The sequence below is a fragment of the Meleagris gallopavo genome, chromosome 1, assembly GCF_000146605.3.
Source record: "Meleagris gallopavo isolate NT-WF06-2002-E0010 breed Aviagen turkey brand Nicholas breeding stock chromosome 1, Turkey_5.1, whole genome shotgun sequence".
In the NCBI taxonomy this organism is placed as follows: domain Eukaryota; kingdom Metazoa; phylum Chordata; class Aves; order Galliformes; family Phasianidae; genus Meleagris; species Meleagris gallopavo.
Genome location: NC_015011.2, coordinates 106044109 through 106051289, shown reverse-complemented (window position 1 = coordinate 106051289; position 7181 = coordinate 106044109). Strand labels below are relative to the sequence as shown.

At 40.8% G+C, this 7181-nt stretch overlaps 1 long non-coding RNA gene across 1 annotated transcript; it reads right to left on the bottom strand.

Annotated features, from left to right (window-relative positions):
* Positions 1–4776: 4776 nt before the first annotated feature.
* LOC109370337 lies at positions 4777–7181 on the bottom strand. Its single transcript, XR_002120387.1, has 2 exons — positions 6888–7181; positions 4777–5716 (listed from the first exon to the last, which is right to left on the bottom strand). It is a non-coding gene; the product is annotated as an uncharacterized LOC109370337 (long non-coding RNA).

Below are 7181 nucleotides of genomic sequence, written 5' to 3'. Positions count from 1 at the left end.
AGACAGTTAGTTACTCAGTAACTTGTGGCAGTGCACATCACGTGCACTCCAGTGCTAAGGCTTCACTGCAATCAGCCCAAAAGCACACCACCTACGAGGTGGAAGTCCACAGTTTCAGCAGAATCAGCACTTACACACTGTGCACCGAGACACATGCAGTACCCATGCATTTGCACATTATAATCCTTCTACAGGCTCAAGTACTGAGGTCTTCCATTCCACATTTCCATTTCACTGACTCCAGCTCACTGACTTTCCGACTCTGACAAGAAGTGAGGATTCATGGTGGGAGATGTGCTACCTGGTTAGCCCTGTAGAGAGCTCCGTTAGATCTTCAAACCTTAATTAAAACTTTGGGAAGTTGGGCTAATGCACGAGTGTAAGAGTTTGGGGATTTTCCATGACAGCACAAAGATGTAGTAAGAAGTCACTAGATTGTGAAGAGCCTTGCAACAAAAACAGTGCGGGGGATTTTACCAAGTGAGTTGTTTCCAATCAGAAACATTTGTCCTGTAGATCTCCAGCAAGCATTCCAGTTGTACTGGTGATGCGTGGTCTACGGTGATGATTCCTGTCAACATAACTGTAAAACTATAACTTGATGGAAAGCACAGCAATAATAGCAGAGTGGTGAAGTCCTAGGCTGCAGCAAGTGAGGATAAGTCCAAATGCAACAGCCGTAGACACAGAAAAAAAGAAAAAGCTGCTTACCCTTAGAAGGCCACAGGTATGCAGGGATCTCAGCAAGATCCCCTTATCTCCACTACCAACCCTACAATGAGGTCTGGGAAGGGATGGATCCTGGCTCCATCCCTTCTGGTCACTCCGGTTCATCGCACGCACCTGAGCTCTCTGGTTTGTCCCTGCCTTCCCACCAGGCACTCAATCACTGGTTCTGGCTGTAACCTAGCATTTCTGCTACAATAACCAAGAGAATAACATTGGAAGCGATAACATTTGCGCAACTGAGGGAGGGGAAGACAACTGGGTGATGGCACAGCCTAGTTTTGCCTCTTTATATTCAGCATTCAAAATGCCTTGTAAACATAATAGTCTGTAAACACGTACACAAGTACCTCTCAGATAGAAAGTAACACATCCCAGACAGTTGAGCCTTAAGCAAGATACTTCTGCTAGAGAGGCAATCAGCCTCTCTTGTCCATATATAATTGACTCATATACAATGAACTGCCACAGGGAAGTTGGGGGAAGAGCATCGCATCTGCAGAAAGGCAGGTCATGTGAAAAGACCTCTTCCAGAGCACTGGTTTTGTACTCCCCGGCCCTCCCACAGATTTCAGGCAGTCAGAACTGAAAAGCATTTCAAAATAAATCCTCTTTCTGGTTTCATCACACACGGAATGTAAATTGGTGGTATAGAACTGACAATAAGAATTTCAGCCAGTAGCATAAACATAGAGACATCAATAATTTGATGTCTGTTTATTTTTGCTATGCCACTTGACCTTCCTACTCAGAAATGAATAAATCAGTATTGAGATGGCATCAGTAAGATTGCATGGGCCATAAAACTGCAAAAGCTGACCCTTAATTGTTATAGGGCAGTATTTTGTATTCACAGCCCAAAAGCAAGTTTCAGTTCCTGATCTCAGATTATGGGCATAGCTTTATATTGAACAAAAAGGCACTATGTCCAGTTTAAAGTTGATATAGATTGCAAACTCTCCTTGATATGTGTATTTTGTAGTCTTAGGAGCAGCATGTTTACACCCTCAGGTATAGTGCATGAGACAGATTTAAGTTGCATAAAATAATATTAAAAAATGCCATATAGCAACATCTCAACATTTCAGACATTATTTGATGAAGCAATCAAATGCAGACAACTTCTCTGCAAGCCAATAGTTTTGCTTCCTGACTTCTGCATTTTTATTTAATTGGAAATTACCACAACTCTTTTCTAGCATTCAGATAAAGCCTACTCAAATGAAAAATAATGTGTTCATCATACTCTAATTTTTTTGGGAATCTTATCAATGCACAAACACAAATGCATTTGCTGCAGCTCTGAAAACTGCTATCCATCTCTGTGCAATCTCTTACCCTCAGAAGATTGTTGTTTGAGGCCAAACTGTCTGATTGCTAATGAGGAATTAGAGCATCAAGCTCACTTTTAAAATATTCTACAGCAGTAACAACTCTTTGGTGCTCTCTGATTCACTTATACATCTTCCAGAGAAATGAGACGATAGTCACAACGCTCCCCGCCAAAAAACTTGGTCCCTAAAGCCATGTTTACAGGAAAATTGGTCAATAAATATAACTAACGTGCTAATACACACTTGCCCCTATAAATCCATTTATATCCATTTATTTTTTCCTAGAAATAAACTTTGCAAAACACGTGTCTTCCTTTTTTTTTTTTTTTGTAAGTAACAAGCACAAGACACTTCATTTTGCTTTGCTTTTCTTCATTTGGCATCAGCATATGGATAGAATTATGGAACACACTTGCCAAATCATCTGTCTTTCCACTGGCTCTTTCACGAGCTTCTATACATACGGTTGGCTTAAAATAAAGAGCCAGGACATACACATGTGTAACTGGGAAATCCAAGCTACTTTATAAACCTGTCTCACACACGTCTACTGTAATCAGAATACTCTGCATTTTATTTTTAGAAGACCTGAGAAACCAAACTCCAGCTGAAGTTAACCGGAGCTGTGAAAACTGATAACACAAAATCACTCCCTATCTGTTGCACACAACAAATTGTGTATTTCAGTTGTTCCCATGGTTTTCAGTCAGCATACTTTTAAAAGAATCCACGAAAGGCTTACTAGTCTGAAATAAAGATACAAATTCTTTTAAACAACTACTTCAGTGCTGTGACCATCTACCTGCTTAGAGAATGAATGCCTTAATATTTTGAAGCTTACTCTTATCATTGTTTGACCCATGGAACTATCTATCTCCTTTTTAAATAGGTATGTACCTCTTCCTATTGAGCAGTTTTCTATGGTAACATTATCTAGCTTGTCATTATCTGGCAGCTTTTATCTGAAACTGCCCGAGCTGCTGGGCGCGTGGATTCTGAGTGGAAAATATTAACTAGATTCTGCTATCTGCAGAAGAATGAGAGGGACAGCTAAAATAGCTTGAAAATTGGCACTCAGAAATTGCAATACCACGGGTGAAGACCCGAGTTTTACATTAGATTTTATTATAGTTATTTTCCTGTTATAAATTTAAATCTCCAGAAAGAGTTTCATCTGCACACCAAGCTTAACACAGGAAACACTGTGATTTTTGTACTATGGTCGTTACACATCTTTCTATCTACTTGTCAGTCTGTTCCCATTCTCTGACTAGTGATAGCATCAGCATTTCTGTGACAAGAGGTGACAGGTTCTCGCTAGCAAGAATAACATCTCTTTCTACCTATTTACAGTCATTCTGGCAAGTTTTATATGACCATAGTAACAATCAGAAATAAAACTTGTTCTTTTTCATGGACAGCTGTCAGCAATGAGAAACAATGCAATGAGGTGGAAAATTATGTGTGTATGGCAAGATGTAAGTTACCTTTGTTTTGGCAGAATATTTGGAATCAATTAAGGTAGACTTCTAGTATTTCCAGGAACATTTGCAGCATACCAGTGTGGCACAGAGGAAGTGATTCACGTGGCTGTTTTCTGTGATTCAGGAGGCTCCAGAGGGAGTGTGGAGCAGTCAGCATACTCTACAGCACCAGCAAGCTGTTTGGGTGCCAGCTGAGAGAGCTGGCACTTTTTTAGAAACAAATTAACTCCCTTTCTAATACTTCTCCTTGCAATAATTCCACATTGTTTCTTGGAAACGACAAAGACATCACACTCTGGCCCTTGCAGTATTGTATTTCTGCTATTACAGCAGCTACATGAGAATGGTAATGTTTGAGAAGCCACACTACCTGCAAGAAGGAGATGTAGCAGCAGTGTATCCTGATTATATGTGGCATACATACACAGAGTATAAAAAGGCCCTTGGAGTACAGACTGGCCATAATACTCAAGAATCTACCAAGGTGGAAAACAATCTGCTGCTCTACATAGCCAAAGCTCCCCCACCAAAATGAAGCACTGCTGTATCATTCCTTCTGATGTCTGTTATTTATCCTTTCTCCTCCAAAACCAGGTGTTCTCAGCTGCTGGTATATTGGTGCTTATGGGTATCTGAGATTCATCTTTAGCTCTGTAAAATAAAATAACCTGATGCCATTAGTTTTAAATTAATGACACAAGAATCAAACCTTCACTTAAAAAATTTTAGGGGTCTGTAGATCAAAAATAATTTTGAAACTATAGATCTAGAAAAATACAGCCTAGTTCTAGGATATGACCTTATTCCAAATACTTTTATGTTGAAAATGAAATAAATGTCAACATAAAAAAACTGTACAGTGCACGCAATTTGGCCCTAGAGTACAGCATTTGCATCCGAGAAGGGTAACTTCCTGTACACACACATACAATCAATGCCAAGTGTTTTAGTTTTCAAACATACTTTTCTCATACAAAGTCCATGTATAATCATCCATATTTTTCATATAGTTTGCTTTCTGCTTGAGTTTTGCAGGAGTTCTGAACAAAATTCCAGTGATTGAATTTGCTGGCAAGAGTCAACAGAACTTAATCTGAGCAGCTACTGGATATCCTGAATGGAAAGCAAATCTCATATTCAATAAACATGCATCTGGTAATAACAGCTGCAACCACACATACGTAGATGAAAAATATATCAAAGTGTTTCATCAAAGCACTTATAATTAGAACTGTTTGAAATCATAAGTTTATAACCACACTATTCATAAAGAATGAGAAAGTGTTCAAACAACTGTGAACAAATACATTTGAAAAAATTAACCTACAACTTAAACCTCACCTAACTCTAACTCACTAATTCCTTGTCTACATTTAATTAAAATCAAGAAAATTCTGGTTTACAGGGAATTAAGTCATCAAACACTGTTAATGATGTTAAGTCAATGAGACTCAAACATGGATTTTAGGAACAATTTCTTCGCAGGAAAAGTGGTGAGGCACTCCCCGGAGGTGTTCAAGAGCAGTAGAGATGTGGCACTGAGGGACATGGTAAGTGGGCACAGTAGTAGTGGAGTGATGGTTGGACTAGGTGATCTTAGAGGTCTTTTCCAACCTTAATGATTCCAAGATTCTATGATTCTATGAAGTACAGTTCAATTGAGTCTTATGTCCCTTGAAACCACAAAACCCTTAAGAACCATCTTCAAAATTTTCTCAAAATCACGAAGTCACAGAATGGCTCAGGTTGGAAGGGACCTTAACGATTAGCTAATTCCAAGAATATATCTACTTAAGGACTATAGAAACTAGCTGCTCTCTGGTACCAGTATTATACCAGCAGGCTCTATTTTAATAATTACACTTTCACTAGATATCAGCAAATAAAAAGCACTGATAACAACTCCATATTAAAACATATTTACACAGGTGTGCATGTCTCGCAGACCCTGAAGCATGCAGTTCTTCAGCAGGGTAAACGTGGAGTGGATGTTCTCCATCTGCAACACAAGCTCTTCTGGAGAGCAGCAGATGAGAAAATAATTACGCAAAGCTGGTTTGTTTCTGCTTGGAGGAGAAATAACTGCAGACATCTGAAAAGCATTAGCAGGGCCTTCCTGGATGGATGAGCTCAGGTTGGTTTCACAAGAACTTCGCTGGCAGTCAGTGCATCCTGTTGGAAATATCCAAGTAATTTTGTCAGGACGGTATCTGATAAAAGCAGATTTTATTCGCGATTGCAATGGCGGGCGTCCCACAAACAGGAGCGCACCTATGGACACAACATGACAGTCTTTATACCCTGTTTTCTCCCCCTTGCCTCCCCCTTCTCCCCTGTTTCCCCACTGGCTGGGTACTCCAGGTTCACAATCTTATCAGAGGATTTACATTTGTTATTTACTTGTTAATTTGTTTGTTATCTGGTGTCAGTCAGTCGCCATCGTGTTGTTTCCAAGATGTCTCTGTGCTCTTCTTGTCGTATTGATATGGCGATTTGCTTCCAAGTCTTCGTTAAACAAGGAGCACCGGGGACGGGGACAGGGGGACAGGGACGGGGACGGGGATGATGCCAGGCCTTCTGATGTCTCTTCAGGCGCTTCCTCGGTCATGCCATGACTTGTTCTCTGGTTTGATCTCGTGCAGGATATTCTTGCAGTGTGTATGACAAAATATACATATATACACCTAAATACACCTATATACAGAGCATGCATTCCTGGGAAGGGTCATCTAGAGCATAAGTGACGTAAACTATCAGAGATCTTCCCCAAGTTAAGCAGAAAGACTCCCAAAAAGAACTATGACAGCGGAGATCATGAAATAAAAAAATATATTATCCAATTCTAATGCAGAAATAACATTTGATTCCCACAATCCTCCTTTTACAGGCAGCTTAAGAAGTTTGCACCACCACCAAAAAGAGCTCGCAGTGGCAAAAATTGTGTCTGGAAAGGGAAGTGTTAGGCTGGAACTGTTGAGGTACACTGACATTTTTCATAATGGGGTTTTCTCCCATAGGGTTTAGCTCATTTGTGTTGAATCCTTGGGGGAAACAAAACAAGTTTCAATGCAAGCACTAAACGAATTAGAGATTCTAGTAGCTACTTCAGAGTATTTGTGCGGCACATTTAAAAGCAACCAGCGTGTGGATTAGATGTTAATCTCAAGAAACTGAGCTGTCTTTAATGAAGAGATAATGGGCCAGATTAGCTTCTAAAAACAAAACAAAAACAAAACAAAAAAAAGAGAAGTTTGGTAATTTTAAATTTTATTTAAGAGGAAACTCTTAAGATGTTAGCGCTTGTATTTTTACACACAAACCCCTCTACAAATAGGTAACTCACGGCGGGCAATCCCAAAGAGACGCCGCTTCACACAGCCCCTCACGGCTTTCGGAAGTCCCTCAACACGGCTCCAAACAGCCCGACCCCTGGGCCCTGCCCTGCCTCTCGGCAAAACGAGCATTACAAGCCGAGTGCGTGTTTGTGTTAGCGTGTGGGGGGAGGGGGAGCAGAGCTGCACCCCCACGCACCGCCCCACAGCTTCTGCCTCAGTTTCCCTCGCGCGCGCGGACGACCGTTAAGCAGCCGTTGGGAGGGAGGGGGCTCGCGCCACGCCGGGCTTTGCGGGAGAGCCAC